The sequence below is a fragment of the Pan troglodytes genome, chromosome 23 (assembly GCF_028858775.2).
Source record: "Pan troglodytes isolate AG18354 chromosome 23, NHGRI_mPanTro3-v2.0_pri, whole genome shotgun sequence".
Classification (NCBI taxonomy): domain Eukaryota; kingdom Metazoa; phylum Chordata; class Mammalia; order Primates; family Hominidae; genus Pan; species Pan troglodytes.
Genome location: NC_086016.1, coordinates 38241370 through 38256040, shown reverse-complemented (window position 1 = coordinate 38256040; position 14671 = coordinate 38241370). Strand labels below are relative to the sequence as shown.

General features: G+C 41.5%; 1 protein-coding gene across 3 annotated transcripts in view; it reads left to right on the top strand.

Annotated features, from left to right (window-relative positions):
• The first annotated feature begins 332 nt into the window (after positions 1-332).
• Positions 333-14671, top strand: part of APOL3 (apolipoprotein L3) — a 37584-nt gene continuing 23245 nt past the window's right edge. For 2 of the 3 annotated variants that reach the window (XM_016938739.2, XM_016938737.2), the window contains exon 1: positions 334-351. The gene's annotated coding sequence lies outside the window, so the exon portion shown is untranslated. Of the gene's footprint in view, positions 352-14671 lie in introns of all 3 variants that reach the window. The other variant, XM_063807495.1, reaches the window with a different exon arrangement.

Below are 14671 nucleotides of genomic sequence, written 5' to 3'. Positions count from 1 at the left end.
AAGAAGGCGAAGGGATGCCCCTCTCCTGTCATCCCTGTCCCTTACAGCAAGAAGCGCCCAGACGCCCCTCTGCATACTCCCCTGGTGAATGCTGCCCAGGACTGGGTCCCCCTTTTTCCCTTGCTGCATGGAGTCCCCAGAAGACAAACTTCTGTGTGTCTGAACCCTGAGACAAAGGCAGGAAAGGGAAAGAGGGAGGCAAGTGGCTTTTGAGGAGGGGGCTTTAGTATGAGAGCTGGAGGATGGAACCCCATCAGGGGGACCGGGAACCGCTGAGCTGTTAAAATAAAGTCTGCAAACAAAGACCAGCTGCTGGAAGTGGGTGTGCCGGGGAGTGCGCAGAGACACACGGTGAGAAAAGAACAATGGTAATGCTTGGAGCCGCCCCTAACTGGATGGGCCTGAAGTGGTATTTTTATGATTTATAGTATCATTATTAGTCATTTTCATCTTATTTGTACCCTCCCTCTATCTCTTCTCTCCACCTTTTCCTAACATTCTATCACCAGTTTTATGTCTTCCATTAGCAACTTTGTAGCTGTAAACAATTTACTTACAACTTTCTTATACCCTCAGTTGTACCCAGTATTTCTTAACTTCCCTCTTTAAAAAATGACAATATTAATCCTCCTTCTCCTTTGTTCAGTGCTTCACATCTCAACTGCTACCTTCGTGCCTTAAAGTTTGTACTAATTGGTATTGATAACAAGAATATTTAGTTCTCAAATTTACATGTTGTGTATATATTTTTTGTCCTGATAAAGAGACTACTGAGAGCCAGTAAGACTGAAAGAAAGGGCATCTTCATATACTGCTAGTTTGAGTGTGAATTGGTACAATTTGCATGCAGTGTGGCTCTAGGTATAAAACATTTTGAGATGTTGATACCCTCTGACCTAGTCGTTCTACTCCTACAAATATCTTAAGGAAATAAAATCAAATGTGGGCAGTTTTATGTGAAGGAGGATGTTCTTTGTAGCATAATTTACATGAAGAATTAGAAACACCCTAAGGTCCATCAGCTAGGGGAGGACAGCAGAGGGAACAGGGCAGCGCCAGGAGGGCTCGGCAGCCACAGCAGGGGCTAGGCCGGCATCTGGCAGGATCCAGGTCTTTGTGGGACAAAGGATCTTAGAGAAGCAAGGGGGACACAGGCTGTCCACTGCAGCACCAGTGAATTCACCAAGACGAAAAGTTGAGCACGGAGTGTGAGACATGAATTTGCAATGAGGAGTCATTTACCATGAGCGTGTATACATGACTCAATATTGTATATTTAAGGGAGTAGAGCACAGTCATTGAAGACATGAGGTTGAAGCAGAAGTCCTGGCTCTAGCAATAGAAAACACTGGCAAGTTCCCTAACTTTTGTGGATTCCTCTGTGTTCAAATGGGAAAGTGGTACCCATCTCCCGGGCTGTGTGTGATCATTGAATGAGACACATGTCAGAAGCCCTGCACATCACAGGCCCGGTGCGACCGCTCACGCCTGTAATCCCAGCACTTTGGGAGGCCGAGACGGGCCGATCATGAGGTCAGGAGATCGAGACCATCCTGGCTAACACGGTGAAACCCCTTCTCTACTGAAAATACAAAAAATTAGCCGAGTGTGGCGGCGGGTACCTGTAGTCCCAGCTACTCGAGAGGCTGAGGCAAGAGAATGGCGTGAACTTGGGAGGCGGCGCTTGCAGTGAGCCGAGATCGCGCCACTGCACTCCACCTGGACGACAGAGCGAGACTCCGTCTCAAAAAATATAAATAAATAAAAATAAAAATAAAAAAAGAAGCCCTGCACATCACAGACACTCAATACAGACTGGCTATCATCAATTAGTTGTCACACATGTTTCCGGTCATTGTTAGAACGTTCCTTCCCATCTCTTCCCAGTTGCCATTCTGGTTTAATGTGGAATTGCATAGGCAAATGAAATACACTACTGTGGTTTAATGTGGAATTGCATAGGCAAATAGAAGACACCCTTCTGGTTTAATGTAGAATTGCATAGGCAAATGAAAGGCACCATTCTGGTTTAATGTCGGGTGGTGTGTTGAGGGGATTTGCTGGAGTGTAATTGTCTGAGTCTCCTAATAGGTCAGTTGAGAACAGTACTGATATGAGTAGTAATATGAGAAGGAGAATTAGATCCAAGGTGTCTTTGATTGTAGAGCAGATGTGCAATGGAATTTGGCAAGAGTCTGATGAGTGAAATTTTCGTTGATGCACAAGGCAGATGGTTAGGAAGGTTGAGCCATTGATGACGTGAAGTCCATGGACGTCTGTAGCGATAGAGAATGTTGAGCCATATATGCCATGAGAGATGGTGAAAGGTGCCTGGAAGCATTCTGAGGCTTGGAAGAGTGTAAAGTAAATATCCAGGGCAATCGTAATGGATAAGGTTTGGAGTATGTGTTTTTGGTTTTCTTCTTTCAAACTATGATGGGCTCAGGTAATTGATACTCCCAAAGCTGAGAGAATGGATATGTGGAGTAGGGGCACTTCAAAGGGGTTAAGGAGGTAAATACCTGTTGGAGGCCAGCAGACTCCGAGTTCTGGGATTGGAACCAGGCTTGAATGCTCAGAAGAATCCAGCAGAGAAAACTACTTCTGATACGATAAATAAAATTATTCCATATCTAAGGCCCTTTCGGACAATTGACAAGTGGTGGCCATGGAATGTGCCTTCTCTGATATTGTCTCATTATGATTGATATATTGTTAATGTATTAGTAGGTAGGCCTAGGGTTAATAGAGTAATTGAGTTCGAGTGGAATCATATGGCTAAGACAGATGTTGTAATGAGTGCCTTACAACAAGTGTTTCAGTAGTTATGAGCGCCCCTGTGAATGGCCAAGGGCTGAAGCTTACTCTATTATATGCTTGGGTTTCGTAGGTCGTAAAGTACTATCATGTGAGTAGAGGCTCACTAGAAGTGTAAAAATCACTGAGTATGGTGTCTCACACCTATAATCCCACTTTGGGAGGCCAAGGCAGGTAGATTGCTTGAACCTAAGAGTTTGAGTCCAGCCTGGGCAACATGATAAAACCCCATAAACCAAAAAATAAAAAATAAAAAAATTAGGCAAGGTGACATGCCCCTGTAGTCCCAGCTACTCCAGAGGCTAGGCTGGAGGACTGCTTGAGCCGAGGAGTTGGAGGCTGTAGTAAGCCAAGATCATGCCACTACACTTCAGCGTGAGTGACAGAGCTAGACTCTGTCTCAAAAAAAAAAAAATTGTAAAAACATATGCTTGGATTAAAACCATGGCAAATTCAAGAACGGCTAGTAAAATCAAGGTAATAAGTGGGATTGAGGCTGTGGGTAGGCTAATAGATGTTGATACTAAGGTGGCACCTCCAATTAAATGTGTAATTTATATTTACAGCTGTAATATTGGCAGTCAATCATATGGGTAAGGCTATTGGTTGAATGAAAAGGCTAATGGTTTTGACGATGACTAGAAAAGAGAGAAGTTAAATAGGCGTTCCTTGTGGTAGGAAATAAGCAAGGGATGCTTTTGTTTTGTGACAAAAACCAGTAATTACTGCTCCTGCTCATACTGGAATAGCTATACCTAAATTTATTGAGAGTTGAGTAGTTGGTGTGAGTGGGAAGCCTCCTAGTAAATTAATTGAGCCAATAAATAGAATACATGAAATTAGTATAAGGGATCAGCTTCATCCATTGGTATTATGTATTATTATCATTTGTTTTAATATGAGTTGAATTAGTCGCTGTTGAATGGAGATTAGCCAGTTGTTAATCAGGTGACTAGATGATAGAAATAAAATATTTGGAAATAGGAGATTATAACTACGGGTCTTCGTATTACTGTTAGGGCAATGAAAGGCAAATACATTTCCATTCATTTTATTTCTCAAGGAATTTCAAGTTTCTGTGATTCAAAGAATTTTAGTGTTGAGCTTATTGGGGAGATAAATTTTGAGAATTTTAATTGAAATAAGATAAAGAGTGATATGATTATACATAAAATCATACTAAATAATGTAGATGTGTTTAGTTGGGACATTTTACTGTGGAGAAATCCTGGCTCTCAGTCTTTAACATAAAAGGTTAATGCTAATTAGCTTCACAGTGATATTATGATATAGAGGCTGACCAATTTTCGAAGTGCTTTAGGGGGACTAGTTCAAGAACAATGGGTATAAAGCCATGGTTGGATCTGCAGATTTCTGGGCATTGTCTGTAGTAAAGGTCTGGTCGTGTAGATATTAAGGTTGCTTGGTTTAAATGCCCTGGGATTGCAACGATTTTTAGGCCTAATGATGGTATGGCTCACAAATATAGGACATCTGCTGATGAAATTAACATATGAATTAATATTTCTATAGGGAGAACTACTCAACTGTCAACTTCAAGCAACCACAGCTCTCTTGATTTTAAGTCTGTTGTGGGAATTATGTAGGAGTCAAAACTCAGGTCTTCATAATCTGTATATTTGTAGCTTCAATATCATTGATGCCCTATAGTTTAGACAGTAAGGGAGAGGTTATTAATTTCATCTATTATGTATTAGAACACATCATGATGGGAGAACAATTAAGATACTAGCAAGTAACATAGTTCATATTGTCTCTACTTCTTGGGCATCTATAGTCTTGTGCAAGTTAATTTGTTAGTATCAGGGAAGTAATATAAAGTACTAATGAACGAATTAAGGAAATGATCACGGCCAGGCACGGTGGTGGCTCACGCCTGTAATCCCAGCACTTTGGGAGGCCGAGGCGGGCGGATCACCTAAGGTCGGGAGTTCAAGACCAGCCTGATCAACATGGAAAAATCCTGTCTCTAATAAAAATACAAAATCAGCCAGGCGTGGTGGCACATGCCTGTAATCCCAGCTGCGTGGGAGGCTGAAATAGGAGAATCGCTTGAAGCCGGTAGGCGGAGGTTGTGTTGAGCCAAGATCGTGCCGTTGCACTCCAACCTGGGCAACGAGAGTCAAGAGTGAAACTCTGTCTCAAAAAAAAAAAAAAAAAAAAAAAAACAGAGAAAAGAAAATGACCACATGGGTGTGGTCATGAAAATGAAGGAGTTCTTCCTTCTATGATAGGTGACATAGCATCTTGGAAGCCTAGTTTAAATGGATATGCCATAAAAAGATAAATAATTTTAACCTACAAGTTAACTTTGACAAAGTTATGTAATTATTTTTACTAATACGTTTTAATTGAGAAAGTCAGAGTGATTATGAAGCTCGTTTGGAACCAGTTTTAGAAGGTTTGATTCCTTCCTTTCTCGTCAAGGATTTTACGTAAGCTGCTTCTTCAAATGTGTGGTATGGTGGTGGGCAACCGTAGAGTCATTTGAGATTTGTAGTTGATACTTCAACTACTAAAACTTATTCTTTTGAAGCAAAGGCTTCTCAGGTCATAAAAACGTATTAGTATGATTGCTGTTAGTGAGATAAATGAACTAATAAACCAGACAGTGTTTCATGTAGTATATACATCGGGATAATCAGAGTACCGCAGAGGCTTTCAGAATAACCCAAGGAAGTGCCGTGGGGAAAAGGTTGAGTTTACACCTGCAAAGATAAGAATACAGTGAAAATAGCTTAGCTCACTTTCTGTCTGGTGTGTAGCCTGAGAACAGGGGGAATACATGCATCCATGGTTCAGTAATGACCTTAGTTAAGCGTTATTGGTTTCACTCAGGAGGTTATCTTTTGTATAAAAGTCAAAAAGCCAGAAATATCAGCTGTTTGTCCTGGCTAAAATCTGATAAGGAGTAATTTGTGTGGAGTCCTAATAAGATAAGTAAGCAACAACGAGGAAGGGGCCCCAGGTGGGGGAGAACAATTGTTCTGAGAGACAGCTGATCACAGACAACCAACTAGCATGACATCCTGTTCCCAAATACCTCACTCCGCATGTAGCCCCAGCTGCACCTCGTTCCACAGGTAGCCTCCAGTACAACCCTATGAAACTTCCCTTCAGCCCCTGACACTTTGCAGGTGTCCCTTCTTTGCTGTGCTGACCATTGCACTTTTGCAATGTGTCTTTGTACTTTCTCTAATAAATCTGTCTTTCTTTACCCATGACTGTCTTGGGTAAATTATTTTACTGTCCACAATATTGGTCCCAGCCAGTTATACCTGTGACAAAAGGTAGGATGTGTTTTTGGTAAAAACGTTATAAGAGGCACAGGAATGTGGGTTTTGTTAAACGTAATTAGCCGGGCGTGCTAGCTCACGCCTGTCATCCAAGAACTTTGGGAGGCCAAGGTGGGTGGATCACGAGGTCAGGAGATGGAGACCATCTTTAGTAGACACGGTGAAACCACGTCTCTACTAAAAATACAAAAAATTAGCCGGGCGTGGTGGCACGCCCCTGTAGTCCCAGCTACTCAGGAGGCTAAGGCAGGAGAATCACTTGAACCTGGGAAGCGGAGGTTGCAGTGAGCCGAGATCGTGCCACTGCACTCCAGCCTGGGCGACAGAGCGAGACTCTGTCTCAAAAAAAATAAAAAATAAAAAAAAAAAATAATAATAATAATAATAATAATAATAATGTTATCTAGTTTAGAAGTTTTTAAAGGATTATTTCAAGTTAAATGAAAAACAGGACCAAACCAAAGTTTTCAGCCAATTATAGAAGGTGTGTGGAAGATTATTCTTGTAAAAAGAATTTGTTTGTGATCAAGGTGGCAAAATTGTAATGGGGATTATTTACTTTTCCTATAAATTGAAAATTAATATAAATACCACACTGATGAAAGGTCAGAATCTGAGCCACTGTATGAGAATAACAGGGCTTTCTTGGAGCATTGATCTGCTTTTTAATAGAAATTGAAAAGGTTATAAAATATTTATAAAATATTTTACCTTAAGATGTAACTAATTAAAATTTGACAGATTTGTTTCTAAGATATTAAAATTAACGTTAGTGTTAATAATACATTAAGCAAAGGTAAATTTGGGCTTGCTGCTTTGAACAAGATTTTCATGTAATATTACAAGATAATAAAAGACGTCTGTTTGCTTTTTGAATAAACTACAAAAAAGCTGGTAGGGAGAGAAACAGATTCCACTGGCCTCATGCTGTTTATTTATTTTTTTGCGGTGGAGTCTCACTCTGTTGCTCAGGCTGGAGCGCAATGGCGCGATCTCGGCTCACTGCGACCTCTGCCTCCTGGGTTCCAGCAATTCTCCCTGCCTCAGCCTCCCGAATAGCTGGGATTACAGGTGCCCACCACCGCGTCTGGCTAATTTTTGTATTTTAAGCAGAGACGGGGTTTCGCCATGTTGGCCAGGCTGGTCTTGAACTCCTGACCTCGGGTGATCCGCTTGCCTTGGCCTCCCATAGTGGTGGGATTACAGTCATGAGCCGCCATGCCCGGCCCATGCTGTCTTTATGAGGTCTTATTGTGTGGGAAACTGAGTCTCCTCTCTCTCAAGGTGTAAACATTTCTATGTTTTTGAAATATTTAAGTTATCTCTTTGGCCACACGAATGACTTACTTTATAGTGAGCTGTAATCCTATTTTGTGATATCAAGTGTTTTAAACCTTTGATATTTGACAAACTTTCTAAAATCAAATTTCAAATCCAGTGTTTTGACCTCATTAATTTTTTAGATATTAGGCACCCTGAAGTCTTGAAGAGACGTATTCATCTTACTTGGTACGAGAGGGCCACTGAAGGCTGTACTGGAGTGGAGTGCCTAGTGGGCATGTCCTGTCAGACAGCAATAATTCAAGCATCCCCTGAGAATGGCCCTATGTTCCTTGGTGAATGTTTGTTCATTGTTCTAAACTATGGACCCCAGGAATGGCCAATCCAGATGTTTACACCATACCTATGAAGAACACCTGGAACCTGGCCCAGTCCTTGGGAAGCAGGTCCTGGAGGGAACCAAGGCCCTTTGTTTTGGGCTAGGTGGAGGTTGCTGGGTGGAGGTGGCTAAGTGGAGGTTGCTGTGGGAAGGATACTATATAAACTGCATGCTTTTTACAAATGTGAGGGGCTTTCTGTCCAGCCTGCTGCTCCTGGACTCCTTGTATGTAAGTTCCCTGAATAAAGCTTATGTCTCATCTGCTCTCTCCAAGTCTTTTCTTTACTCTCCCCAAGACTGTGCTCTCCGAGCTTGCAAGTGTCTAGCACGGGTCTAGCAGGACAGATGTAAAATGGTGTTGTAACTTTCTTTGAGTTATATATAAATAAATGTGTTCCAAAATTGTATGAGATGCCTATAATTCTGTTATAGCTTCCTCTATGGTGTTTTTGTTTTGTTTGTTTGTTTGTTTTGAGACAGAGTCTCACTCGGTCACCCAGGCTGCAGTGCAATGGCACAATCTTGGCTCACTGCAACTGCCACCTTTTAGGTTCAAGCAATTCTCATGCCTCAGCCTCCCGAGTAGCTGGGACTACAGGTGTGCACCACCACACCCAGCTGCTTTTTGTATTTTTAGTAGAGATGGGATTTTGTCACGTTGGTCAGCTGGTTTCAAACTGTTGGCCTCAAGTGATCCACCCACCTCAGCCTCCCAAAGTGCTGGGATTACAAGTTTGAGCCACTGCACACAGCAATATATGTTATTAGTAATAATAATGATTTTTACGGTAAGTTGTTGTGTGTCACAGAAAAAACCAAATTTCCTTGTCAATTTTGTGTTTGCCAAGGCTGCTCTAATACTTTTGCTATCCACAGTTACTGTTTTACTTTAATTCTTCTCAATACCAGTTTATGATCAGCTACAGGCTGTGCCATTGGACTAGAGAAAAAAAATCCAGGACTCTAATTAAAAAGTTGTTATGTTCATGAGGATTGCTAACCCAATATCAGGTGGAACAAGTTATAGAACACCTGTTACTAGATTAGAGCCTTGTGCATTGTTTTTCCAGTTTTGTTATTTGTCCAAAATTTATCTAAAATGGATCCTGAAATCTTTCCTGGCGGCAAGTCTCCAAACTAATATTTTTGATTTTTTTTCTATCTTAGGACTGATCTAATAGAGGACTGAAATAATTTTTTAAATGACTTTGTGTTTGAAACATAGCTGATTCTTTTTTTCTTCTTCAGAGTCAAGGAAACGTTGATATCTTGTAAGCTATGTACAGCTTTTGACAGTTGAATGAAATATATTCTTGTGAGCAAAAGTTAAAGCACATTTCTTTCTCTCTATCTGATTTCTCCAGAATTTGGAAACTATTTGTGAGTTTTCTTAATTTATGGCAATAGAATTATTTGCATAAGTTCAGTAAGAATCTGTTTTCCTTTGCAACAGGACACCATTGGAGACACTAGTTATTTTATCAAGGCTTTGACTGGCATGGCATATTTTCACATATGAGCAGGCAGCTTTGAGGAATAGAGGTTGACTTATAGAGCCAATGAAAGCCCCATCAAAAAACTGGCCTCATTCTTTGACTATACAGGGTTCCTGATGTGGGATGTGGGGTAAGTAAGGAAAATAATACTTTCTGACAGGCCTAGGAACCCCCAAGTTATCTTGGAATCTCAAGAAGAGAGGAACTCACCCAATTCATACAGGAACCTGCAGGCACAGATAAATACTTGGCTGAACTCAAGGCTTTAAAAGGTGTAATCTGAGATTCCTTATGAAAAAGAAGATGTTCCAGCAAATCCAATTTCTTAAGAAGAACCCACATGGTAAATCATTGTTCTTACTGCACTTTATGGAAGTAATCAGGTCAAGTATCATAAGACTACAACTTATTTTTCAAATAAATTAGTCCTACCATGATTTGTCTTTGGTAGAATTAGAGGACTGAAGAGAAAAAAAATATGTTTTAAAAGAAACTGTAGAATACCTGTTATTAGATTCTAGCTTTGTCCATTGTATTCCAGTTTTATTATTGGTCCAAAATTCATCTAGGCTGGCTCGTGAATTCTTTCTTGGCTGCAAGTCTCAAAAGAAGCATCATTCTTGTCTTCTTTCTCTCATTTTTCTCACTTGGAATCACCAGAAATTAAAACTATGCTTCCCTGAACACCCTACAGACTGAAACTAGACAACTTCATCTGACAGGAATCAGATCAAACTCATGACCAGAGACTGATTTGCATCTCCAATGCTTTCTCAAAAAGATTTTGAAAAGGGGAGAGATAATGTCAAAGGAAAATAAAATATCAGGGCCCCAAACTCTCTATGCCAAAGAAAACCATTAAGCAGGGAAATTGAATCAGTCAAAAAACTGCCCTTCTTTTTGTCCCTAAACAGGTATCTGCCAAGACAGAAGGCAACATATTCCCCAGGTGGTCTTCCTCATGGATTTCCCACAAGAAAATTCCTTGTGAGCCCCAACATCTTTTCCCTTAAAACAGAGCCTGTGGAATTTTACCATGACAATGCAAATTAGTAACTTACCTTGACAGGTACATGACAAAACCAAGACTAGAAATTACCCTGCTGCTCACTTCAACACAAATGCATATGTGACTGCTTCCTCTAATCTATGTTCATTTTATTGTTGTTGTTTTGTTTTGTTTTGAGATGGAGTCTCCCTCTCTCGCCCAGGCTGGATTGCAGTGGCATGATCCCGGCTCACTGCAACCTCCACCTCCTGGATTCAAGCGATTCTCCTGCCTCAGCCTCCTGAGTAGCTGAAACTACAGGCGTGCACCACCACGCCCAGCTACTTTTTGTTATTTTTAGTAGACCCGAGGTTTTCCCATGTTGGCCAGGTTGGTCACGACCTCCTGACTCCAGGTGATCCAAGTGCCTAGGCCTCCCAAAGTGCTGGGATTACAGGCATGAGCCACCAAGCCCTGCCTATTTATTTTTATCTTCTGTAAAATACACATTTACTGAGCATGAGATGAATGCATAATTACTGTTCCTCTATCCATGCCTTTTACATGCAGCACATAGATTCAGGAAGTGCTAATCAAAGCCTCACAAAAATGTGACAACTCTTCTCAGTACCTGTCCTGTCTTTTTTTTTCATCTCTCCTCCTCCTTCCCACTCTTTACCTTTGAAATATTGAAGCCCTTAAAACCCTCTTTTGAAAACTTGTGGGCCACAGATCTGACTGTGACTTGTGTCTCTTTTTTTTTTTTTCCTGTGGGCATCCTCAACCATGACAAAATAAACCACTAAACGGATTGAGATCTGTCTCAGACGCATTTTGGTTTACAAATCTTGGCTCCTCCCTGAGTTGCTGGTTGAAAGCCACAGCCTCATGCCTTGCCTCAGTTTCCTCACCTGTAAACTCAGATCATACTCCTGGCCCATTTAAGAGATGGTTATCAAATTCCAATTAAATAGAGAAGTGGGTATATTTCAAAGTGTATCGTACAGTTCTTGTGTAATCACCCTCCTGTTCCTCCCTGAAAATCTGGCAGGTGTATGGGGTGGTGGCCACGAGGCTGCAGGGACATTTGCCCAGGATGAAACAGTTCCCAGTGAAAGGGTCATGTTGGTCAGGGTTCAGCCCCTCTCAAAACCCTTCTGCCTGGGGTAAAGCAGAAAAGTCCGCCAGCAATCCAACAGCACGCCTTCTTAGCCACGGGACTGTGGCTGAGCAGTGGGCTTAGGCCCCTTCCCTCTAAGTGTTACCAATAATCCTGCACTGGGATGGATTCTTAACAGAGGTGGAGTTAACAGAGCTGGAGCTCTGGACCAGCAATCTCACTTCCTCTGACAGTGAGCGAAGAATTGCAGACTAACACCAAAATGCAAGCTCAAGGCAAAGTGTATTGAAGCACAGTAATACACTCTCAGAGGGAGAGTGGAATGATTTCTGCGAAGTGACATAAGCCCCTCTTTACAGGGTTTAAGGTGCTTTTATGGGGTTTGTGGGGAGGAGTCAAGGTTTGGGTTGTGTCTGAGTAACAGGATGATGTCATTTGATTGGCAGTTTATGGTTATATAACTAAAATTAAACTGGCATGGTTTTACCCATCATTTATACAGAAAAGCCCACTCTGGGGAAAGGAGGGCACAACCACATGTAAATTTTATTATAATGATGGTATAATGAACTTGGGGTGACCTGAGGGCATGTTTTTGTGTTACTGGGCATGTGCCCCTTTAGGAGACTTCCACCTGTGCCTTACTTTCTCTTTCTTCGGGATGTGCTGGCCACAGACTTTACCAAAATCTCCATCCATTAGGATGGCATTAGGACGGTTCTGGGGCTAAACTTAGGTGGGCCAGGGGCTGTTTCACTGTCAGCCTTTCTACTCTCTTTTCTTACCCACTCCTAGCTGCTAATGTCTATTTAACTACCTAATATTTCCCCCTTTAGAGAAAAAAAGCCAAATTTTTGGGTAGATCGGTGACAATTAATCTGGCTACTTCCTGCTGACAAGAGGCAGTGGTATTAATTGGGTTCTCTTTTTTGCTCTCTTGTAGCTGGTAGGTTGGGCAGAGAAGAGTGGCGGCCATCCAAGGGGCCCATGTAGATATCAGACATGGTTGAGACCTCGTGGTAACCTTGTTGTAGAATCATTTGGAGTTTTATGGATTCTAGGTGGGAAGAAACAAAACAACCTTGTAAATCAAATGAGCATCGTTTGAAAGCTATAAGTTGTATAAAGCTGTTTTAGGACCAAGAAAGGGGGCTAACCAGGAAAACCAGGACCAGATGTTAAATTTCCACCAGTCAAAGCCTCCTGAAACTCTGTTTTCCATTAACTTGTTGGCCCTGTCTATAATTTTTTTAAGTTGGTTTGCACTTTACCTGATTGGTTGATGAAAACAGCAATTTTTATCAAGTGTTGCACAAGCTCCCCTTGATTGGCTGTGAGCAAATTAAAAGCTCATCGATTTCGTAAGACTACGCTTGCTAATGAAGCGATTTGTTCTGAAAGGGTATTGACTTGGTTAGTTAGATTAATAATTTGTTGCATAATTTTTAAGAAGAGTTTCTGGGCAGTAAAAATGGAGTTAAGGAGGTCCTCCAGTTCCCGTGCCAATACCAGCCAGAACACCAGTTATAGTCAGTGCTGTTAAAACTCCTCTTTCAGTTTTACCAGATTGAGCGTGTATAGGGAGGGGAATGCTATCGATAAGAGTGAGTTTGCGGATGATGTAAACGAGGGCCAAGTCCCTGTTTAATTAGCAGACAAGCAGAGATATGCCTTGTTTCTATACAAAAATGTGATTTGTCATGTTAAGACAAATATCAACAGTGATACTAAAGTAGGGTTTTTCCATGCTGTGTAAGTCTGCTTTAATACCCTCAGAAGTGGAAGTCAAGGCTAGTTCACGTAATGGGGGAACACAGGCAGTACTTGACAGAATGAAAGAGGAATCAAAGGCCCAGTTAGAGGAAGGAGTGATGGGATCCCAACCAATATTGTGAAATTATGGGGAGCTGCAGTTTTTTGCAATGATTTTGCCCGAAGTTGTGAGACTGAAACCAGAAGTTGTTATGTTTAAAAGGATATTCTGGTGTGGGTCTGGGGAAGAGGGTAGATCCAGAATAGCTGGCTTATTTCCACATAGTGGTTCTGTTGGGGGGCTTGGGAAATGAATGAAACACAAAGAAGAATTAGAATATCAGGGATGTTTGTATTTTTTGTTGTCAGTGACTAAGTTGACACATAATTGGGTGGAAAATAGGGTACAAGTGTGATTGCAAGCCTTGGAAATATTAGGAAAAAATCCAAGTAATGGCCTCATCCTCAATGAAGATAGAAGACAAAGGAGTGCTTAGTCAGATAGTATTACAGATAGACGACAGGTCCTCGGAGGTTGTAACAGGTTTGTTGGTATAGACTGTTAAGGAGTATGCAATTGACTGTGGGCTTGACCCTAGGATTGACAGCTTATCCTGGTCGGTTAACAGAAGTGGGGGCCGGAAATGTTTCTGATTGATTCCACTCAGAAGCAGGAATGGAAATGGCTGATAGACCTCTGCTAGGGAAGGTGTAAACACAGATTCAACAGTTTCTGTGATGTTGTGCAGTCCGTTGATGTTGTGTTTAAACAAGGTTTTAAAACTTCTTTGATGGTAGCTAAATATGGGTGTTGGAAAAAAACATTAGGAGAAATGATTGCAAGGGTTAATCTAGTTTAAAAAGCAAAAATATTGGTTACTGCATTTAAAACAGCTATTTTAGCATGAAAAATTATTTCACCCATTCAGGAGGAGGCAATTAAACTGCAAATATATGAGAATAACTATAACAATCCAACTTAAAGCTAATATTTTAAAAAAGGCACTAGGGAAAGTCAGTGGGCATTACTTATTTTTTGGCAGTCTTTTAAAGAGAGGCTTGAGGTCCACTAAAGTCTCACAAGTGTATTTGTCTGTGGAGACATCATCAGTTTGGGCAGCCCTCTGTGGTTTTACATAGGAGTGTGGATGCAGCTGGCAATCCAGAATACACAGCACTGAGATCAAGGTAGTCTCGATATCCCAATATCCTTGACCATTACCGGGAGAGAGTGTCCCCTGCTCTTTAGATGGAGGCTCCGCCTCCCCCGGGGCAGTCTGTGCCTCTCAAGTTGTGCCTATGTGTGGACCATGGCTGTGCCCAGCATGGAGACCCCTTCCTACAGTGAGTACTACAGCCTGGCTAAAAACATCTGTCCCCTAGATTCTGAATAAAAGTGGTTACAAAGAAAGAAAAGAAATGAAGCTCTGTTCAAAAGAAAAAGGAAAAAAAATTGCAGAACGATCTTCAGAAGCTGTGCTGCTGCCTATGGCAGTGTGGCGGGGAGGGGGCCTCGGGTGG